The sequence below is a fragment of the Saccostrea cucullata genome, unplaced genomic scaffold (assembly GCF_032062105.1).
Source record: "Saccostrea cucullata isolate Sc308-1 unplaced genomic scaffold, CSIRO_AGI_Scuc_v1 ctg3015, whole genome shotgun sequence".
NCBI classification, from domain to species: domain Eukaryota; kingdom Metazoa; phylum Mollusca; class Bivalvia; order Ostreida; family Ostreidae; genus Saccostrea; species Saccostrea cuccullata.
In genome coordinates this window covers 71,809-94,489 of record NW_026921637.1, presented here as the reverse complement: position 1 = coordinate 94,489, position 22,681 = coordinate 71,809, and the positions used below count along the sequence as shown (strand labels likewise).

The 22,681-nt window shown below is 38.9% G+C and overlaps 1 protein-coding gene across 1 annotated transcript in view; it reads right to left on the bottom strand.

The window, feature by feature from the left end:
* LOC134260467 (probable serine/threonine-protein kinase pats1) overlaps positions 1 to 22,681 on the bottom strand; it is a gene marked incomplete at its 3' end in the record, with an annotated part of 33,672 nt that overhangs the window by 6,108 nt on the left and 4,883 nt on the right. The gene's annotated exons all lie outside the window — the stretch shown is intronic.

Sequence of the window (22,681 nt, the reverse complement as noted above, 5' to 3'; positions counted from 1 at the left end):
TTATTTATATGATTTTACTTGATTGTAGCACAAAAAGGAGGGGGTGAAATACTGTTTACAATTAAGTTATAGCCGATAGGGCAAGGTCTGTTCTTTAGTTGTGTGTTTTAAAAGTCATGCAAGTTATGATATTATACTTATCGAATTTTTATATGCATGAATAAAATTATTTTAGAGAATCAATTGCAATGAACCATACACATTTCAGAACTGAAGTAATTATAACATTTATTCATGAGTGCGATACACAACGTCATGCATGTTTTTGACATTCAAAATCCATACATTTAAGGTTTTTTTTTTTCTCGGATTAAGCGAAGTGGAGTTTCCCTGCATCTGAATTGGGAACAATTCATGCTAATATTAATTCAAAAAAGTGCTTCACTAAACAATCTTTCTCTTTATATCTATATGATTGTATATTTTGCACACTTTTTTTTTTTTTATTAAAAAGTGAAGTCAATTTCTACGTATTAACCGGTCCCAAACAATCGTTAGCAGAGATTCAGAATTGAAAATACATGTGACCACCTCCCCCGGAATATTCTTTTATCTGATAAACAAAATATACTCCCCGGCTTAAATTCCCTTACTTCGCATTTATAGCAACCTACGAATTTTTTTTTTTAGTTTCTTATTAACGCATGCCTTTTAGACCTACTGTTATGTATAAAATCACATACATTTTATGTTTTTGTGGTCTATGTATACTAAAGTAAAATGGTAAAAAGATTCAAATTTAAATGATTGATTGATTGATTGAAGAAATATGCGTAAAACTAAAAAATGAAATTAAATACTGAAGAAGATAGATCTTTGAGAATTGAAATAATAATGAAAATAAGTCTGTACAACGTACATGATGTACATGTATATATCCTTTTTTTCATTATAGTACCAAAGTGTTCTATTCTAAATATTTTTTCTATCAATTTTATTCGTCATCAAATTCAATATTACGGATTTTTTTTTCGTGCGACCATAAACTTTAAGAATGTTCCAAAGTAGCGAGTACATGTACAGTGTAGGTAGTTTGTTTATTGATAACACCGGTAGCCGCAGACGAAGAACAATAGGTAATTAGTGCCCATTGTTACGCTGACCACTACAATTTGCATGGAATATACAAGTTGTACCCCGTTCTACCCCGGGGCTGAAGACATGTACACAATACAGCCAAATCACAGGTCGATCACCGATTTCTGATCAATTGAAATCAATTTAAAGGTGTTTTCCTTTCAACTTTTTACCATGCAAAATTAAAATCGATTAATTTGATCATATACTAATAGTAACATATTACATTAAGTCTCATTTCATTTCTTATTTCCCATTCCATAAAATCAAATAAAAAAAATTAATGAGATTTCAAAACTGATTAAATAAAAAATGATTTTGTATTTAAATTTTAAGACAAACTAAACACATGTACCTTTGTACTAGGGATTCTTAACACCAGGCTGAAGCTAGCAGCCAATAACAGCAGCCACTAAGCCCGTAGAAGCTAGCAGCCAATAAGGAAATTCATCAAAGAACTGAGAGTACTGAGAGGCAATACTGTTTTTTGATACTCATTTTAGATAATTAACGATTAATGATTGGAAAATTTTTGTGAAAATTAATTACATAATAAATCAGACACTCGGAGGCAGTAAGGCTAACCTGAAGAAAAAATATCCTTTTTTAAAACTGAAAAAATTAGAAAATAAATTACTCAATCATATTAGTTCACTTGGACAAACAAGAATTAGGAAATGGTTAACCACTTTAAGAAGAAAACATTTTGAACTCTTTCAGGGACCTCAAGAATATGACAGGGCCAATAAGCTAACCTGAAATCTGATTACTCTAACGATTGTAAACTGAAATATTGCACAAGTGTAAACTACGTTGAAGTATGTTTCGAAAATTATTACCCGTAAACTTTATGTGTCTATAAGACAATTAATAAACCGTTATCAGTAATAAGTGTTGGTGATACCACCAAGTGGTTCCTAGAACATTTTTTAATATTACAGGAAGGTATTATACCCATGATTTATATAAAGTGCCCACCATATCAAAACCTTGGCAAGGTAGAAGGGCCAAATGACTATTGTTTCATTCTATCAGATAGGGACTCTAGTGGTACGTCTAGGTGGTGGCAAATTTGGGGGCATATTTCCAGCAATCAATTCTAAGGCACCACCTAGTGGTGCCAAGTACGTGGGGCATATTTCAAGCATTCATTTGTCCTCCATTTCTGGGAATCCGAACCATCTTTCACTAGGGATGGGTTGAGGGTCTTAGGGAGTAACCTCTGTTAAAGTTTGGAAGATTCCCAGGGGCTGGAAAGGGCCAGTTAGCTAACCTGAACTTTGATGTTTTTCATCATTGAATAATATGAAACTGGAAAAGGACACCTATTATACGTCTTATCTTTGAAGTGTTCATCAAATGATTACCGGGGCAAGGTAGAGGGGCCCTAGGGCTATCATTTCCCACTTTCAAAAAGGGGCTGTAGTGGCACCACCAACTGGTGCCAAGTGCGTGGGGCATATTTCAAGCATTCATTTGTGCTCCATTTCTGGGAACCCGAACCATCTTTCACTAGGGATGGGTTGAGGGTCTTAGGGAGTACCCCCTGTTAAAGTTTCGAAGATTCCCAGGGGCTGGAAAGGGACAGTTAGCTAACCTGAACTTTGATGTTTTTCATCATTGAATATTATGAAACTGAAAAAGGACACCTATTGTACGTCTTATCTTTGAAGTGTTCATCAAATGATTACCTGGTCAAGGTAGAGGGGCCCTAGGGCTATCATTTCCCACTTTCAAAATGGGACTGTAGTGGCACCACCAAGTGGTGCCAAGTGCGTGGGGCATATTTCAAGCATTCATTTGTCCTCCATTTCCGGGATCCCGAACAATCTTTCACTAGGGATGGGTTGAGGGTCTTAGGGAGTACCCCCTGTTAAAGTTTTGAAGGTTCCAAGGGGCTGGAAAGGGCCAGTTAGCTAACCTGAACTTTGATGTTTTTCATCATTGAATATTATGAAACTGGAAAAGGACACCTATTATACTTCTTATCTTTGAAGTGTTCATCAAATGATTACCTGGTCAAGGTAGAGGGGCCCTAGGGCTATCATTTCCCACTTTCAAAATGGGACTGTAGTGGCACCACCAAGTGGTGCCAAGTGCGTGGGGCATATTTCAAGCATTCATTTGTCCTCCATTTCCGGGATCCCTGAACAATCTTTCACTAGGGATGGGTTGAGGGTCTTAGGGAGTACCCCCTGTTAAAGTTTTGAAGGTTCCAAGGGGCTGGAAAGGGCCAGTTAGCTAACCTGAACTTTGATGTTTTTCATCATTGAATATTATGAAACTGGAAAAGGACACCTATTATACTTCTTATCTTTGAAGTGTTCATCAAATGATTACTGGGGGAAGGTAGAGGGGCCCTAGGGCTATCATTTCCCACTTTCAAAATGGGGCTGTAGTGGCACCACCAAGTGGTGCCAAGTGCGTGTGGCATATTTCAAGCATTCAATTGTCTTCCATTTCTGGGAACCCGAACCATCTTTCACTAAGGATGGGTCGAGGGTCTTAGGGAGTACCCCCTGTTAAAGTTTGGAAGGTTCCCAGGGGCTGGAAAGGGCCAGTTAGCTAACCTGAACTTTGATGTTTTTCATCATTGAATATTATGAAACTGGAAAAGGACACCTATTATACGTCTTATCTTTGAAGTGTTCATCAAATGATTACCGGGACAAGGTAGAGGGGTCCTAGGGCTATCATTTCTCACCTTCAGAATGGGGCTGTAGTGGCACCACCAAGTGGCACCAAGTGCGTGGGACATATTTCAAGCAATTCATTTGTCCTCTATTTCTGGGAACCTGAACCATCTTTCACTGGGGATGGGTTGAGAGTCCTAGAAGATATCCTCTGTCAGAATTTCAAGGGCCCCAGGGGCTGGAAAAGGCCGGTTATCTAACCTGAACTTTGATGTTTTTTCATCATTGAATATTTTGAAACGGGAAAAGGCCAGCTATTATACGCCTTATCTTTGAAGTGTTCATCAAATGATTATTGGGACAAGGTACAGGGGTCCTAGGGCTATCATTTCCCACCTTCAAAATGGGGCTGTAGTGGCACCACCAAGTGGCGCCAAGTGCATGGGGCATATTTCAAGCATTCATTTGTCCTCCATTTCTGGGAACCTGAACCATGTTTCACAGGGGATGGGTTAAGGGTCTTAGGGGATATCCCCTGTCAAAGTTTCAAGGGCCCAAGGGGCTGGAAAAGGCCGGTTAGCTAACCTGAACTTTGATGTTTTTTCAATATTGAATATTTTGAAACTGGAAAAGGCCAGCTATTATACGCCTTATCTTTGAAGTGTTCATCAAATGATTATTGGGGCAAGGTAGAGGGGTCCTAAGGCTGTCATTTCCCACCTTCAAAATGGGGCTGTAGTGGCACCACCAAGTGGTGCCAAGTGCGTGGGGCATATTTCAAGCATTCATTTGTCCTCCATTTCTGGGAACCTGAACCATCTTTCACTGGGGATGGGTTAAGGGTCTTAGGGGTATCCCCTGTCAAAGTTTCAAAGGGCCCCAGGGGCTGGAAAAGGCCGGTTAGCTAACCTGAACTTTGATGTTTTTTCATCATTGAATATTTTGAAACGGGAAAAGGCCACCTATTATACGCCTTATCTTTGAAGTGTTCATCAAATGATTATTGGGACAAGGTACAGGGGTCCTAGGGCTATCATTTCCCACCTTCAAAATGGGGCTGTAGTGGCACCACCAAGTGGCGCCAAGTGCGTGGGGCATATTTCAAGCATTCATTTGTCCTCCATTTCTGGGAACCTGAACCATGTTTCACTGGGGATGGGTTAAGGGTCTTAGGGGATATCCCCTGTCAAAGTTTCAAGGGCCCAAGGGGCTGGAAAAGGCCGGTTAGCTAACCTGAACTTTGATGTTTTTTCATCATTGAATATTTTGAAATGGGAAAAGGCCAGCTATTATACGCCTTATCTTTGAAGTGTTCATCAAATGATTATTGGGGCAAGGTACAGGGGTCCTAAGGCTGTCATTTCCCACCTTCAAAATGGGGCTGTAGTGGCACCACCAAGTGGTGCCAAGTGCGTGGGGCATATTTCAAGCATTCATTTGTCCTCCATTTCTGGGAACCTGAACCATCTTTCACTGGGGATGGGTTAAGGGTCTTAGGGGTATCCCCTGTCAACGTTTCAAAGGGCCCCAGGGGCTCGAAAAGGCCGGTTAGCAAACCTGAACTTTGATGTTTTTTCATCATTGAATATTTTGAAACAGGAAAAGGCCAGCTATTATGCGCCTTATCTTTGAAGTGTTCATCAAATGATTATTGGGGCAAGGTAGAGGGGTTCTAGGGCTATCATTTCCCACCTTCAGAATGGGGCTGTAGTGGCACCACGAAGTGGCGCCAGGTGCGTGGGACATATTTCAAGCAATTCATTTGTCCTCCATTTCTGGGAATTGGGGCTGTTGTGGCACCACTTGGTGGTGCAAAGTGCGTGGGGAATATTTACAGCATTCATTTGTCTTGGTTTATTGGGCACCTAAACCAACTTTTACCGAGGATGGGCTTATGGTCGTAGGGGGTATCTCCTGTCAACGTTTCAAATTGTCCCAGGGGCTGGGATGGGCCGGTTAGCTAACCCGAACTTTGAGGTTTTTCATCATTGTATATTGTGAAACTGAAAAAGGTCATCTATTATAGGTTTATGCTTATCTAATGTCACCTATAACTTTAACATTATCTGTCAAACTGAACGCGACATTTGTCGCAAATTTGCAAACAAAGTATAGACAGGGCAGTTCTATTGTATCCTAGCCTTTCATTTATTAACTCGATCGTTCAAAGTCGAAACCAATCGACATAATTTGTTTTTACAGAAAATCTGCAATTTTCTTATACACCAATCGTATTTCTCAAAACTATTTAGAACGGATTACTGTTTTGTTCAACCAGAAGTTGGAACTCGTGACGTAGTGTCTAGAATGTTTGCCTTTCAAGCAAAGAGTTGTGAGGAAACGAAGTTTCGGGGGGTATAAAGTTTTTGTCGTGTCCTTCTGTCTGTCTTTCTGTCTCTCTGTTTGTCTGTTTGTCCGCAAAAACTTCTTTTGGGTACCACCAAATTTGACCTTTTGACCTTGATCTTGAGGTTTAACCCACTTTTACACACAAATTTTGAATATTTACTTTGGACATATCTTTTGAACAGTATCTACCAGGACATTTATACTTCACGTATGTATTTTTTGTGGCACGGCCTTTCATTATATACCACAAACCTTGACTTTTTTACCTGGACCTTGGAGATTTACGTACTTATGAAAAAACTTTAAACTTGGCTATAACTTTTGAACAGATAGTGCTAGGGTTTTTATACTTCAGAAATGTAATTCTTGTGAGAAGACGCTTCTTTGGATACCAAGAACCTTGACCCTTTGGCCTTGACCTTGGAGTTTGACCTACTTTAAAAATACAACTTTGACCATAATTTTTGAAGGGTTAGTACTAGACTTTTATTTTTCACATGTTTTATTCTTGTAAAAAGACCTCTCATTTGATACCAAAAACCTTGAAATTTTGATCTTGACCTTGAAGTTAGACCCACTTTTACACAAAAATTGCATATTTTTACTTTTGGTCCTCAGTTTTAATTGGTAAATATTAGGAATTTCATTTTTAAAATATGACATCTTTTTGGCAAGACCTTTCATTAAAACCAAGAATTTTGACCTTGACCTTAGAGATTTCCGCGGACTTTTAAAAAAACGTCAACCTTGGAAATAACTTTCGAAGAGGAAGGGCTAGGGTTTTCAACCTTCACATATGTAATTCTTGTTACAAAATCTTTTATTCAATACCAATAACCTTGACCTTCTGACCTTGATCTTGGAGTTTAACGTATAAAAATCTTTTTAACCTTCCATCCTTCGAATATGTTATCTTTGTGGAAAGACCTTTCATTGGATACCAATAAACTTGATCTTATGACCTTGATCTTGAAGATTTTTGTACTTATGAAAAAACTTAAGCCTGACCAAAACTTTGGAACAAATGGTGATCGGACTTTCATGTTTTGCAATTGTATGTCCAGTTAGAAGGCACTACTTGAGGTATCAATATATTAACTTTTTATCTCAGAAAAGTTTAATCTTCACTATGTTGCCATACGGGGGCATCAGTGTTTCATAATCACATTTTTTTGCACTTTAATGTTAGATATTGCATATGTATACATTTTATGTTATACAGTAAAACTCGGTTATAGCGAAGTCCTAGTAACCTGTGAATTTATATCGCTATATCCATATAACAAACTCATATAACCATACATATCGAATTTGCTATATGCATGTTTTTCTTCAAGTAATACTACCAAATACGTTTGGGAAGCAAATATTACAAAATATACATGTACCTTCGACAGCAAAGGTTTTATTATGAATTTAATTTGATATACAGATGCTAAAAGAAAATAAAGTCTGCTCAATTTATCAAATTTTGCGATCTTTGAAGTTCGTTATAAAAGATGTAAATTTCATTATATTTAACCTCAACTGGACTCAAAATCAGTTCGCTATATCTATAAATTCGTTATATCAGAGTTCGCTATAACCGTAAAATTTTACAAAGATTTGTTTAGAATTTTGCTGGGGACCAAGAAAAACTATGCTTTATTCATGAATTCGCTATATCCGTATTCGTACTAAACTAGTTTTACTGTATGATATTAATTATAGGTTCACATCAAGTTTAACGTTTGAAAAATCTCATCACCTCTGAAAAATCTTTTCTTTGTGTACCACCAAATCTATCCTTTTGACCTTGACCTTCGAGTTAAACACACTTTAACAAAAAAAAATTAATTTTTTACTTTGATCATATCTTTTAAACAGTAGATACCAGGACATTTAAATGTGTATACTTCACAAATGCATTTTTTGTTGAAAGACCTTTCATTGGATACCAATAACCTTGACCCTTTGGCCTTGGAGATTTCTGTACTTGTGAAATAACTTTTACCTTGGCTAAAACTTTTGAAAAGTAAGTGCTAGGGATTTCATACTTCACATATGTAATCCTTGTGACAAGCCCTTTCATTGGATATCAAGTCGTTTGACCTTTTGACATTTGAGTTCGACCTACTTTTTACAAACTTTAACCTTGGCCATAACTTTTGAACGGTAAGGACCAATGCATTCATACATCCCAAATGTAATCTTTGAGACATGGCCTTGTTCAAAAACCAATAACCATGACCTTTTGACCTTGACCACGGGGTTTGTCTTACCTTTAAAAACGTACCCTCCCGCTTTTATATGTGTGGGTGGGTGGGGTGGAGGTGGGGTATAATTAAGGCACGATATACTTGAGTATGACCCAAAGGAAAGCACTAGCTCCAATTATAGGAACCTCTTTGTAGTGACATTATCAAAGCAAAGATATGCTATTGATAACTGTAATTAACAAGAGGTTCTGTGAGCAATGAGTTCGTTAAATGATACCCCCGCCTCCAATAAAAATATAGTGGCAAAGTCAATACTTTGCTATGGGAAACCTAAAATATTTGTAGGATCACAAAGTTAAACAAGATGTTTTTGTGAGACACTGATACCCCTGTATGGCAACATAGAAAAGATTTAACTTTTCTTAAGTGCAAATTTAATATATTTGTACCAAAAGAACGGTATTCTCACTAAAATACAATTGTAAAATATTAAAGTAGGCCAAGATTGAAGTTTTTCACAAGTAGGGAATACTTCAAGGCCAAGGTCATTGATATCCAATGAAAGGTCTTGCCACAAAAAAACATATGTAAATTATGAAAGCCTTAGACCTTATCTTTTAGATGTTATGGCGAAGGTTAAAGATGTTAAAAAGTAGGTCAAACTCCAAAGTCAAAGGTCTTGCTATCAAATGAAAGGTCCTGTCACAAGAATTAAATATGTAAAGTATGAAAGCACTTGGTCTAACCTTTCAAAAGTAATGGTTAAGGTTTACTTTTTAAAAGTAGGTCAAACTGCAAGGTCAAAGAGTCAAAGTTCATAGTATCCAATGAAGGATTACATAAGTGAAGTATGATATCACTAGCCTTTAGTGTTCAAAAGTCTTGTGACCTTGACTGTGACCTATATGCTAAAAATATTTTTTTCTGCAAACTTTTACATTCGCCATAAATTTTGAACCATAAGAGATAAAGACTTTATATTTGGTATGCATACACCACTGGTTAAGCTCTTTTAAATGCCACCATGGCCAATGACCTTGTGACCTTGACTGTGACCTACAGTGTATACGCTAAATACAGTTTTTTTCGGCAATTTTAACCTTCGCCATAACTTTTGAACGAAGAAAGATAGAGACAATATTCGGAATATATACTTCACTAATGAAGCACATTCACATGCCACCAAGGCCAATGACCTTGTGACCTTGACTGTGTCCTATATGCTAAAAACAACTCGTTTGGAACCGTGAGAAATAAAAAAAATCATATTTAGTATGCATGCTTCACTATTCAAGTTCTTTGTGACCTTGACTGTGACCTATATACTAGAAATATGTTTTTTAACTTTGTTGCCGCTGGGCACAAAGTGTTTCAAAAAACGCTTCTTGTTCATGAGTATAAAAAATCTCCATGGTCAAGGTCCAAAGGTCAAGGTAACTAGTATCCAATATATGATCTTGTCACGTAGAATACATACTGAGTATGTAAAGGATGGAAGTTTTAGCCTTTACCGTTTAACAGTTATGGACAAGGCTAAAAAAATTTAAAAGTAGGTCAAACTCCAAGGTCAAAAGGTCAAATTTTGTGGTTCAAAAAGAAAAAGTCTTGTTACACGGAGTACACACGTGAAATATGAAAGTCATAGCCCCATTAAATCAAAAGTTAAGGACAAGATTAAAGTTTTCATGACCAAACAGACAGAGATGCAAACGGACGGACACGATAAAGACTATATACCCCAAAAACTTAGTTTACGGGGGCATAATGAGGTGCAAACTGACAATATATAATAAAGATTCTGTGATGGACTCATATTTTTAACATCGAAACTTTGCACTTTTTAGAGGTAATAAGATTTTTCAAACGTTAAACTTATGATGTGAATTTTTAAATAACATAGGCATCGGAACCGGGGGGGGGGGGGGGGGGGGGGCTAGGAGGGCTTAGCCCCCCCCCCACTTTTTTTCCAAATATATACTTAGTATAGACATTGAACATATCTTCGTAAGATTAGCCCCCCTCCCCCCCCCCCCCCCCGATTTCCACTGATACGTCTTAGTATAGGTTACATATGCGGAAAGTGGTGGTGTTTGGAAGAAAATTTTTTGTAATGGAGTTCGAACCTTAACCCCCCCCCCCCCCCCCCCCCCCCCCCCCCCCACCCCGAAATGGGAGTTGATTTTCGTGTTGGGAAATAGACATTTGCTTTTTTGTGTGTGTGTTTTTTTTTGCTTGTATTTTTTTTGCTTGTCAATATTTTTTTTATGTAAAATTTTTTTAATTTTAATATAAATTTATACAAAAGCAAATTTTCCATTAAATGAAAAAAATCTTATGCAAAAATAAAAGAGAATGCTTTTAATCATTGTTCCTGTCTTTTCCATTGTAATCACTTGGGTTATAAATATTTAAAAAAATTTTAATAATAATTGCACCCAGCCGGTATTAAAGGGAAAACACTTCAAGAGTTCTTCCGGGTTGAACAAGCAAAGAAATATATTGGTGTATAATAAAATTGCAAAAAAAATTATTTCGATTTGTTAAAACTTTGAAAAAGTCTTTAATAATATGTAAACCTAGGATATAAAATGTATACATTTGTTACAAAAAAAAATCACTTTCCCATTAAAGTTTAAAAAAAAAAAAAATCTTATGCATAAAATAAAAATGCCTTTTCCATACTGATGAAAAACCTCATTTTTGTAACTGGACCCTTAAAAAATCAAGGTTCCAACTTGGGTTAACTTGTTTAAGGCCGTAAAAAATAAAAAAATATGCCCCATTGGTGTTCTAAGTAAAAAATTAATAATTTTGATGAACACTTCAAATAAGGCGTATAATATTTGCCCTTAAACTTAAAAAAAAATTCTTATGCATAAAAAAGAAAACCCTTCCAGTCCCTAGCTTTTAATCTTAAATGTTCCTAAGTGTCTTGTTTACAAAGGCCGACAATAAATAAAAAATCACTTGAACTACCATTGGTTAAGCCCCATTCTGAGAGTGGCAAATTAGTCAAGCAAAAATTGCCCCAATAATATTTGATGAACACTTAAAATAATAGTTGCCCTTTTCCCGTTTCCCAATGTACAATGATGAAAAACCTCAAAGTTCAGGTTAGCTAACTGGACCCTTCCAGTCCCTAGGACCCTGCAGAAATCTGTCAAGGGATACTCCCTAAGGCCCCCTAACTACCCCCAGTGTTACTTTGCTCAGGAGGCCGACAATGAATAAAATATGAATGCTGGAAATATGCCCCACGCACTTGGCACCACTTGGTGGTGCCATTACAGCCCCATTCTGAGAGTGGCAAATGATAGTCCTAGGCCCCCTCTACCTTGCCCCAATAATCATTTGATGAACACTTCAAGGATAAGGCGTATAATAGTTGCCCTTTTCCCGTTTCCCAATGTACAATGATGAAAAACCTCAAAGTTCAGGTTAGCTAACTGGACCCTTCCAGTCCCTAGGACCCTGCAGAAATCTGTCAAGGGATACCCCCTAAGGCCCCCTAACTACCCCCAGTGTTAGTTTGCTCAGGAGGCCGACAATGAATAAAATATGAATGCTGGAAATATGCCCCACGCACTTGGCACCACTTGGTGGTGCCACTACAGCCCCATTCTGAGAGTGGCAAATGATAGTCCTAGGCCCCCTCTACCTTGCCCCAATAATCATTTGATGAACACTTCAAGGATAAGGCGTATAATAGTTGCCCTTTTCCCGTTTCCCAATGTACAATGATGAAAAACCTCAAAGTTCAGGTTAGCTAACTGGACCCTTCCAGTCCCTAGGACCCTGCAGAAATCTGTCAAGGGATACCCCCTAAGGCCCCCTAACTACCCCCAGTGTTAGTTTGCTCAGGAGGCCGACAATGAATAAAATATGAATGCTGGAAATATGCCCCACGCACTTGGCACCACTTGGTGGTGCCACTACAGCCCCATTCTGAGAGTGGCAAATGATAGTCCTAGGCCCCCTCTACCTTGCCCCAATAATCATTTGATGAACACTTCAAGGATAAGGCGTATAATAGTTGCCCTTTTCCCGTTTCCCAATGTACAATGATGAAAAACCTCAAAGTTCAGGTTAGCTAACTGGACCCTTCCGGTCCCTAGGACCCTGCAGAAATCTGTCAAGGGATACCCCCTAAGGCCCCCTAACTACCCCCAGTGTTAGTTTGCTCAGGAGGCCGACAATGAATAAAATATGAATGCTGGAAATATGCCCCACGCACTTGGCACCACTTGGTGGTGCCACTACAGCCCCATTCTGAGAGTGGCAAATGATAGTCCTAGGCCCCCTCTACCTTGCCCCAATAATCATTTGATGAACACTTCAAGGATAAGGCGTATAATAGTTGCCCTTTTCCCGTTTCCCAATGTACAATGATGAAAAACCTCAAAGTTCAGGTTAGCTAACTGGACCCTTCCAGTCCCTAGGACCCTGCAGAAATCTGTCAAGGGATACCCCCTAAGGCCCCCTAACTACCCCCAGTGTTAGTTTGCTCAGGAGGCCGACAATGAATAAAATATGAATGCTGGAAATATGCCCCACGCACTTGGCACCACTTGGTGGTGCCACTACAGCCCCATTCTGAGAGTGGCAAATGATAGTCCTAGGCCCCCTCTACCTTGCCCCAATAATCATTTGATGAACACTTCAAGGATAAGGCGTATAATAGTTGCCCTTTTCCCGTTTCCCAATGTACAATGATGAAAAACCTCAAAGTTCAGGTTAGCTAACTGGACCCTTCCAGTCCCTAGGACCCTGCAGAAATCTGTCAAGGGATACCCCCTAAGGCCCCCTAACTACCCCCAGTGTTAGTTTGCTCAGGAGGCCGACAATGAATAAAATATGAATGCTGGAAATATGCCCCACGCACTTGGCACCACTTGGTGGTGCCACTACAGCCCCATTCTGAGAGTGGCAAATGATAGTCCTAGGCCCCCTCTACCTTGCCCCAATAATCATTTGATGAACACTTCAAGGATAAGGCGTATAATAGTTGCCCTTTTCCCGTTTCCCAATGTACAATGATGAAAAACCTCAAAGTTCAGGTTAGCTAACTGGACCCTTCCAGTCCCTAGGACCCTGCAGAAATCTGTCAAGGGATACCCCCTAAGGCCCCCTAACTACCCCCAGTGTTAGTTTGCTCAGGAGGCCGACAATGAATAAAATATGAATGCTGGAAATATGCCCCACGCACTTGGCACCACTTGGTGGTGCCACTACAGCCCCATTCTGAGAGTGGCAAATGATAGTCCTAGGCCCCCTCTACCTTGCCCCAATAATCATTTGATGAACACTTCAAGGATAAGGCGTATAATAGTTGCCCTTTTCCCGTTTCCCAATGTACAATGATGAAAAACCTCAAAGTTCAGGTTAGCTAACTGGACCCTTCCAGTCCCTAGGACCCTGCAGAAATCTGTCAAGGGATACCCCCTAAGGCCCCCTAACTACCCCCAGTGTTAGTTTGCTCAGGAGGCCGACAATGAATAAAATATGAATGCTGGAAATATGCCCCACGCACTTGGCACCACTTGGTGGTGCCACTACAGCCCCATTCTGAGAGTGGCAAATGATAGTCCTAGGCCCCCTCTACCTTGCCCCAATAATCATTTGATGAACACTTCAAGGATAAGGCGTATAATAGTTGCCCTTTTCCCGTTTCCCAATGTACAATGATGAAAAACCTCAAAGTTCAGGTTAGCTAACTGGACCCTTCCGGTCCCTAGGACCCTGCAGAAATCTGTCAAGGGATACCCCCTAAGGCCCCCTAACTACCCCCAGTGTTAGTTTGCTCAGGAGGCCGACAATGAATAAAATATGAATGCTGGAAATATGCCCCACGCACTTGGCACCACTTGGTGGTGCCACTACAGCCCCATTCTGAGAGTGGCAAATGATAGTCCTAGGCCCCCTCTACCTTGCCCCAATAATCATTTGATGAACACTTCAAGGATAAGGCGTATAATAGTTGCCCTTTTCCCGTTTCCCAATGTACAATGATGAAAAACCTCAAAGTTCAGGTTAGCTAACTGGACCCTTCCAGTCCCTAGGACCCTGCAGAAATCTGTCAAGGGATACCCCCTAAGGCCCCCTAACTACCCCCAGTGTTAGTTTGCTCAGGAGGCCGACAATGAATAAAATATGAATGCTGGAAATATGCCCCACGCACTTGGCACCACTTGGTGGTGCCACTACAGCCCCATTCTGAGAGTGGCAAATGATAGTCCTAGGCCCCCTCTACCTTGCCCCAATAATCATTTGATGAACACTTCAAGGATAAGGCGTATAATAGTTGCCCTTTTCCCGTTTCCCAATGTACAATGATGAAAAACCTCAAAGTTCAGGTTAGCTAACTGGACCCTTCCAGTCCCTAGGACCCTGCAGAAATCTGTCAAGGGATACCCCCTAAGGCCCCCTAACTACCCCCAGTGTTAGTTTGCTCAGGAGGCCGACAATGAATAAAATATGAATGCTGGAAATATGCCCCACGCACTTGGCACCACTTGGTGGTGCCACTACAGCCCCATTCTGAGAGTGGCAAATGATAGTCCTAGGCCCCCTCTACCTTGCCCCAATAATCATTTGATGAACACTTCAAGGATAAGGCGTATAATAGTTGCCCTTTTCCCGTTTCCCAATGTACAATGATGAAAAACCTCAAAGTTCAGGTTAGCTAACTGGACCCTTCCAGTCCCTAGGACCCTGCAGAAATCTGTCAAGGGATACCCCCTAAGGCCCCCTAACTACCCCCAGTGTTAGTTTGCTCAGGAGGCCGACAATGAATAAAATATGAATGCTGGAAATATGCCCCACGCACTTGGCACCACTTGGTGGTGCCACTACAGCCCCATTCTGAGAGTGGCAAATGATAGTCCTAGGCCCCCTCTACCTTGCCCCAATAATCATTTGATGAACACTTCAAGGATAAGGCGTATAATAGTTGCCCTTTTCCCGTTTCCCAATGTACAATGATGAAAAACCTCAAAGTTCAGGTTAGCTAACTGGACCCTTCCAGTCCCTAGGACCCTGCAGAAATCTGTCAAGGGATACCCCCTAAGGCCCCCTAACTACCCCCAGTGTTAGTTTGCTCAGGAGGCCGACAATGAATAAAATATGAATGCTGGAAATATGCCCCACGCACTTGGCACCACTTGGTGGTGCCACTACAGCCCCATTCTGAGAGTGGCAAATGATAGTCCTAGGCCCCCTCTACCTTGCCCCAATAATCATTTGATGAACACTTCAAGGATAAGGCGTATAATAGTTGCCCTTTTCCCGTTTCCCAATGTACAATGATGAAAAACCTCAAAGTTCAGGTTAGCTAACTGGACCCTTCCAGTCCCTAGGACCCTGCAGAAATCTGTCAAGGGATACCCCCTAAGGCCCCCTAACTACCCCCAGTGTTAGTTTGCTCAGGAGGCCGACAATGAATAAAATATGAATGCTGGAAATATGCCCCACGCACTTGGCACCACTTGGTGGTGCCACTACAGCCCCATTCTGAGAGTGGCAAATGATAGTCCTAGGCCCCCTCTACCTTGCCCCAATAATCATTTGATGAACACTTCAAGGATAAGGCGTATAATAGTTGCCCTTTTCCCGTTTCCCAATGTACAATGATGAAAAACCTCAAAGTTCAGGTTAGCTAACTGGACCCTTCCGGTCCCTAGGACCCTGCAGAAATCTGTCAAGGGATACCCCCTAAGGCCCCCTAACTACCCCCAGTGTTAGTTTGCTCAGGAGGCCGACAATGAATAAAATATGAATGCTGGAAATATGCCCCACGCACTTGGCACCACTTGGTGGTGCCACTACAGCCCCATTCTGAGAGTGGCAAATGATAGTCCTAGGCCCCCTCTACCTTGCCCCAATAATCATTTGATGAACACTTCAAGGATAAGGCGTATAATAGTTGCCCTTTTCCCGTTTCCCAATGTACAATGATGAAAAACCTCAAAGTTCAGGTTAGCTAACTGGACCCTTCCAGTCCCTAGGACCCTGCAGAAATCTGTCAAGGGATACCCCCTAAGGCCCCCTAACTACCCCCAGTGTTAGTTTGCTCAGGAGGCCGACAATGAATAAAATATGAATGCTGGAAATATGCCCCACGCACTTGGCACCACTTGGTGGTGCCACTACAGCCCCATTCTGAGAGTGGCAAATGATAGTCCTAGGCCCCCTCTACCTTGCCCCAATAATCATTTGATGAACACTTCAAGGATAAGGCGTATAATAGTTGCCCTTTTCCCGTTTCCCAATGTACAATGATGAAAAACCTCAAAGTTCAGGTTAGCTAACTGGACCCTTCCAGTCCCTAGGACCCTGCAGAAATCTGTCAAGGGATACCCCCTAAGGCCCCCTAACTACCCCCAGTGTTAGTTTGCTCAGGAGGCCGACAATGAATAAAATATGAATGCTGGAAATATGCCCCACGCACTTGGCACCACTTGGTGGTGCCACTACAGCCCCATTCTGAGAGTGGCAAATGATAGTCCTAGGCCCCCTCTACCTTGCCCCAATAATCATTTGATGAACACTTCAAGGATAAGGCGTATAATAGTTGCCCTTTTCCCGTTTCCCAATGTACAATGATGAAAAACCTCAAAGTTCAGGTTAGCTAACTGGACCCTTCCAGTCCCTAGGACCCTGCAGAAATCTGTCAAGGGATACCCCCTAAGGCCCCCTAACTACCCCCAGTGTTAGTTTGCTCAGGAGGCCGACAATGAATAAAATATGAATGCTGGAAATATGCCCCACGCACTTGGCACCACTTGGTGGTGCCACTACAGCCCCATTCTGAGAGTGGCAAATGATAGTCCTAGGCCCCCTCTACCTTGCCCCAATAATCATTTGATGAACACTTCAAGGATAAGGCGTATAATAGTTGCCCTTTTCCCGTTTCCCAATGTACAATGATGAAAAACCTCAAAGTTCAGGTTAGCTAACTGGACCCTTCCAGTCCCTAGGACCCTGCAGAAATCTGTCAAGGGATACCCCCTAAGGCCCCCTAACTACCCCCAGTGTTAGTTTGCTCAGGAGGCCGACAATGAATAAAATATGAATGCTGGAAATATGCCCCACGCACTTGGCACCACTTGGTGGTGCCACTACAGCCCCATTCTGAGAGTGGCAAATGATAGTCCTAGGCCCCCTCTACCTTGCCCCATTAGTTATTTGGTGAACACTTCAAAGATTAGGCGTGTAATAGCTGATCTTTAATGGCGTTTTTGGGATAAAATGCAAAACAGCCAAAGTTCAGAGTAGATAACTGGCCCTTTTCGGTCCCTTGGACCTTTTGAAACGTTGTCAAGGGATTCTCCCTAAGACCCATAACTTAATCACCAATAATTGATGATGAATAATTGCTTGGAAGATGACCAATGCACTTGGCACCACCTGGTGGTATCACTAAAGCCCCTTCTGATAGCAGGAAATAATCATCCTTGGGCCTTTCTATCTTGCCCTAGTAATGTTGATCATTTTATAAATCATGGGTATAATACCTGCCTGTAATATAGAAAATGCTTTTGGAACCACTTGCTGGCACCACCACCACTTATTACTGATAGTGGTAATTTACAGTCTTATAGATTCATTAAGTTGTCCCAGTAATAATGTTCAAAACATACTTCAACCTAGTTTACACTTGTGCCATATTTCTGTTTACAATCGTTATATATATTAATCAAATTTCAGGTTAGCTTATTGGCCCTGTCATATTCTTGTGGTCCCTAAAGGAGTTGAAAAGGAATTCTTCCTGAAGGAGTTAACCATTTCCTAGTGCTTGTTTGTTCAATTGGATAAAAATTATAAAGTAATTTATTTCTTATTTTTCGGTTTTAAAAATGAAAAAAAAAATTGTTCAGGTGAGCCTCACTGCCTCTGAGTATCTGATTTATTATGTAATTAATTGTTGCATTAATTTTCTAATCATTAACCATTAATTATCTAAAATAACGTATTAAAAACAGTACTGCGTCTGAGTACTCTCAGTTCTTTGATGAATTTCCTTATTGGCTGCTAGCTTCTACGCGCTTAGTGGCTGCTGTTATTGGCTGCTAGCTTCAGCCTGGTTTAACAAGATAAATATAATTGTTTTCGAGAAAAAAAAGGCCTTCAAAAACAAAATGTTGTCCAAACTCGACCAGTTGACCTAGTGAAAACGGAACAAATCCAACTTTATTAACCTGCAGGAAACTTTTTTTTATCCTGATTTTTTTCCCATCCATTACGAACTTTTTTCTTATTATTGAAAAAAAAGATCACCGATCTCCCTACATAATTTTTTGGAGTCGTGAAAGGCGGCGATGGATCTTTTTTTTAAGATAGCATAATTTTCTTTTTATTTACAGTTTATTTTTCAATATGATCTTATGCAAAAGTAAAATTCCATTTTTTTTCTGCCGTTAATTTTTTTTTATTAATTCTATTTCTATATATTCATTCTATTAATAATTCATTTGATTATTGTCAAAATTTTCACAAAGTTAACGAAATGTAGAAATTGAGATCAGCATACATACATACAGTCATGTAATTTTGCCATAAGCAGAACATTTAATAAAATATGAAAATTTTGCCATGATAATTCAAGTAAAAGAAAGTAATAATTGAAGGTTTTTATAGCCCGTTGTTTTATTTTAAACCAATTACCAGGTTAAAAACAATGACCACAGTAATTATCAGTAAATCTCAGCATCGACAGTACCTCAACAGTAATTATCAGCAATTCTCAGCAACGACAGTACCTCAACAGTATTTATCAGTATTTATCAGACTCAACAGTAAAAGGCAACAGTAATTATCAGTATTTATCAGAAACAACAAAAAATATCAGCAACAACAGTAATAATAACAGTAAATATCAGTATTTATCAGCAACAACAGCACATTATCAGTAATTATCAAACTTTATCAGTAAAATTTGGGATTCTCAGCACTTTTTTCGTCCAGTAGTGAGAGGTCTTGATATCATTATTTTGTTACAAAGATCATAATCAAAATTATATCTCATCTTATCGAAAAATCGGACGGAAGACCTACTCGTTGCTCGTAACGAGATCTCATCTAGTTATTATTAGGGTCTTCCGTTTCCAACGGAAGACCCTTCTATTATTCTATTGTGTCTTTTTCACTTTTATTCTTCTTTTTTTTCTTACAATTTTTGTGCAGAAGATTTCTCGGAGGAGGCTTGATGGATTTTGTTCAAATTTTCAGACTTTGTGTATGTCTATCTGAAATTTGTACCTCAGATTCAATTTTGAAAACATCACTTCCTGTCGTGAGTTATCGCCCTTTTAGTGATTTTTAGAGGGTCTCTTTGTCTTTAAGTTAACTCAAAAACGACATTAGCTAGAGAGCTGATATTTTCATCGATGATAGACGACACATTGCTGAATTGCACATTGGATTTAAATTTTTCAGTAAGGTCCAATATGGAAGTTTGGTAGGGGTCGAAATCTAGGAAACGATTCATGAGTGAATTTTTGAGACATTTTGTATCATATGTTTTAAAGTATAATTATTTTGTTTAATTAAACTGGACAAAATTTGTGCAGAATGAGAAGATCTTTAAAATGATTTCAAGAAAAAAGTGCTGACTCATCACATTAGGGGCCAAAATGGGCTAAAAGTCTTTTACAGATAACTCTGTAACAGTCAATATTTTCTTACACATTACTGAAGCAAAAATGTTTATCTCAACAATCTACAACTGTATATTATGATTTTAATGTAGTATATATCATAATTTGGGGCCCACAAGGGGCCAAAATAATAAAATCTTTGGCGCTTTATATTTCGAAAGTAGGAAATATTTTGATAAGTAATATTGAACAAAATATGTTCATTATAATGTTCTAAACAAAATGCAATCTTTCATTTTTCGCTTAACGTCCCCATTTAGGAGTTGAAGGGTTTGGCCTTAAATATTTCCATATATTTGGTGGTTCTATCTGAACAATTAAAGAATAAATCAATTTAATTTCTCAATCACAAATTTTAATTAGAAATATGTACAATATACCCTTTGTTTCTCAGGAGCACGCGCCTTTCAAGGACTGAAGCGCATCCGCTTCTTAAATTCTGTCAAACCAGTGTATGAAGGTACTATATATAAATTTATATAACCAACCAAAGTCTCGAAAGTCTATTTCAGACACGTAAGACTTATATAAAGTATCCCTTTCAGTACCTACCACGTTTGACCCTTCGGTAGACGTGTCTTCTAAACAGCCGTACAGACTAACTAAATCAACCCGACTGTCTCCGTATTTAAACATTACTTCAGGTCACATGACCTGCGAAGAACCAAATGGAACAAAGAAACCGGAAGTCAGTGCAACTAAAGAGAAACGAAGGGATAATTTGATCTCGATTACAGTTTTGCTTCACTACATTTTTAACGGGTCACAATAGTCTAGTGCTAGAATGTTGGCTTCGTGATTGGGAGGCCCACATTTCCACCTTAAACCTAAACAAAGGCATTGATTGTTTCTTTGTCAAGCTTTCGCACTAGAAGTGAAAGTCACGGATATGACCTTAAAAACGTAGGTCTCGTGTTACGGTAGGCGGTGCACGATAAAGAACCATCAATGTTCAATGACCCTGTGTGCCGAGTTTAGGTCTAAATTTGAAGCCCTTCATTGGCATACGGTGAAGTCTCTGTATGACGGAAAATTCTCAATTTGACGTAATACAGTATACAACTAACCAATTAATCAATAAACTTACATTTTTTTTTATCAGCAAGTATGTATTTTGAAGCTAAACGTCGTCCTTTATTATAATCAATAATCTTAAACGGAATAATATTTGTTTACGCTATTGTTGGTGGTTACAATACTTATTCTTTTCATCTTTCAGTAATTATTGTACAACCTAGGAAACTTTTGTAAATATTAAAGGTGTTAATAAACTTGTCAGTTTCATTTTATGTATTCTTTTTCCAGTTGTTAATTTACATTGTTGGATTTGCTACGATATTGTATGGTACCTTCGATGGCAAAGTAGTTCCCGGTACAAGCTTTCGGTTGGTTAATACGTCGAAAGGTATATTTTATTGGATTATGTAAGTCTTATAATATCGGGTAGGGTTTTTTAAATGTAACTTTGACACATATTACAAGCATCATTACAAACTTATGAGACTATATTTATGTACAATCAAAATCAAACAATATTAATTATAGTTGACTTTTATACAAAATTAGTGTAAAAGTTTATCAAGAGAGAGAGAGAAGGAGAGAGAGAAGGTAGAAGAGAGAGAGAGAGAAGGAAGGAAAGAGAGAGAGATAAGAGAGAGAGGGGGTAGGCAAGTTCCATCTTTACATACTGTGCCTTAAAACATATTCAGTTTTCTTTAAGCTTACCATATAAAAGACAGGCGGAGAGGGGGTAAAGAAAAAAAATAGTGCAGTGCAGTTTTGAGGGATTTACAAGGAACATCATAATGAAATTGTAAAGAAATAAAAAAACTTATGAAAATAATTTCAATGAAAATAAAATAATTTGAAATATTACAACCCATTTCTGCCAGAAAGTGTTAAAATCTGTCAAATTTTTTAACATCTTTTACTGTGTATTTCAAAGCTTTAAAATAACAATTAAGTAAATAAAAAAAAAAAAAAATTGAATAGATGAACAGATACTCTAACGACGGACTTTGTAAATATAATGTTTCATTAATATCAACATAATGTTGAAATATTCTGAATTTACGTTTTCGTCTTTTTCACAAAAATAAATGATTTTGCATTGAAATTCAATTCAATGTCTTAAGCTTGACATAAACATTTGAATTTTTAAAAAAAAAAATTGCTGAACACCATACAGTTCCAGAGTAAGTGATAAATTGTTTTCTCCTCATCTTTACAAAAAGTACAATACTTAGTGTCGGATTTACCCATTTTATACAGGAGACTATTTGTAGTTAGAATATGATGATAAACTCTGTATTGAAACTTTTGTAATTAACAACCCTGTGTCACGAGGAATGGAAGAGTATAAATTGTTTTTCATTGAACATCAGTTATTTCAAAATATCTAGCCCACTTTTTTTACCAGAAGGTTTGATAAATGGTTTATTTAGTATAACATACATGTACATAGCTTTTGATCCTTTCCTTGTAAGAATAAATATTTTGATATTATGAGTAGGATTTTATACATGTACATGTATGAGGAAGTGTGCACTGCACTTCTACAGATTTCATTTGGTTGTTCTATTTTTTTTTAAATCGGAGGTACTCCGAATAATCGTTTATCTTACGTTCACCGTTCGATTACCACGTTTGCGCTCCATTCGCGTTCTGCGTTTGCTCATCGTTTACCCTTCATCCATCTTTCACCGAAATGCCTTCATTGTTCAAACATCGTCCACTTTCCGTTCGCTCTTCATTCGTTCACCGTTTTTTC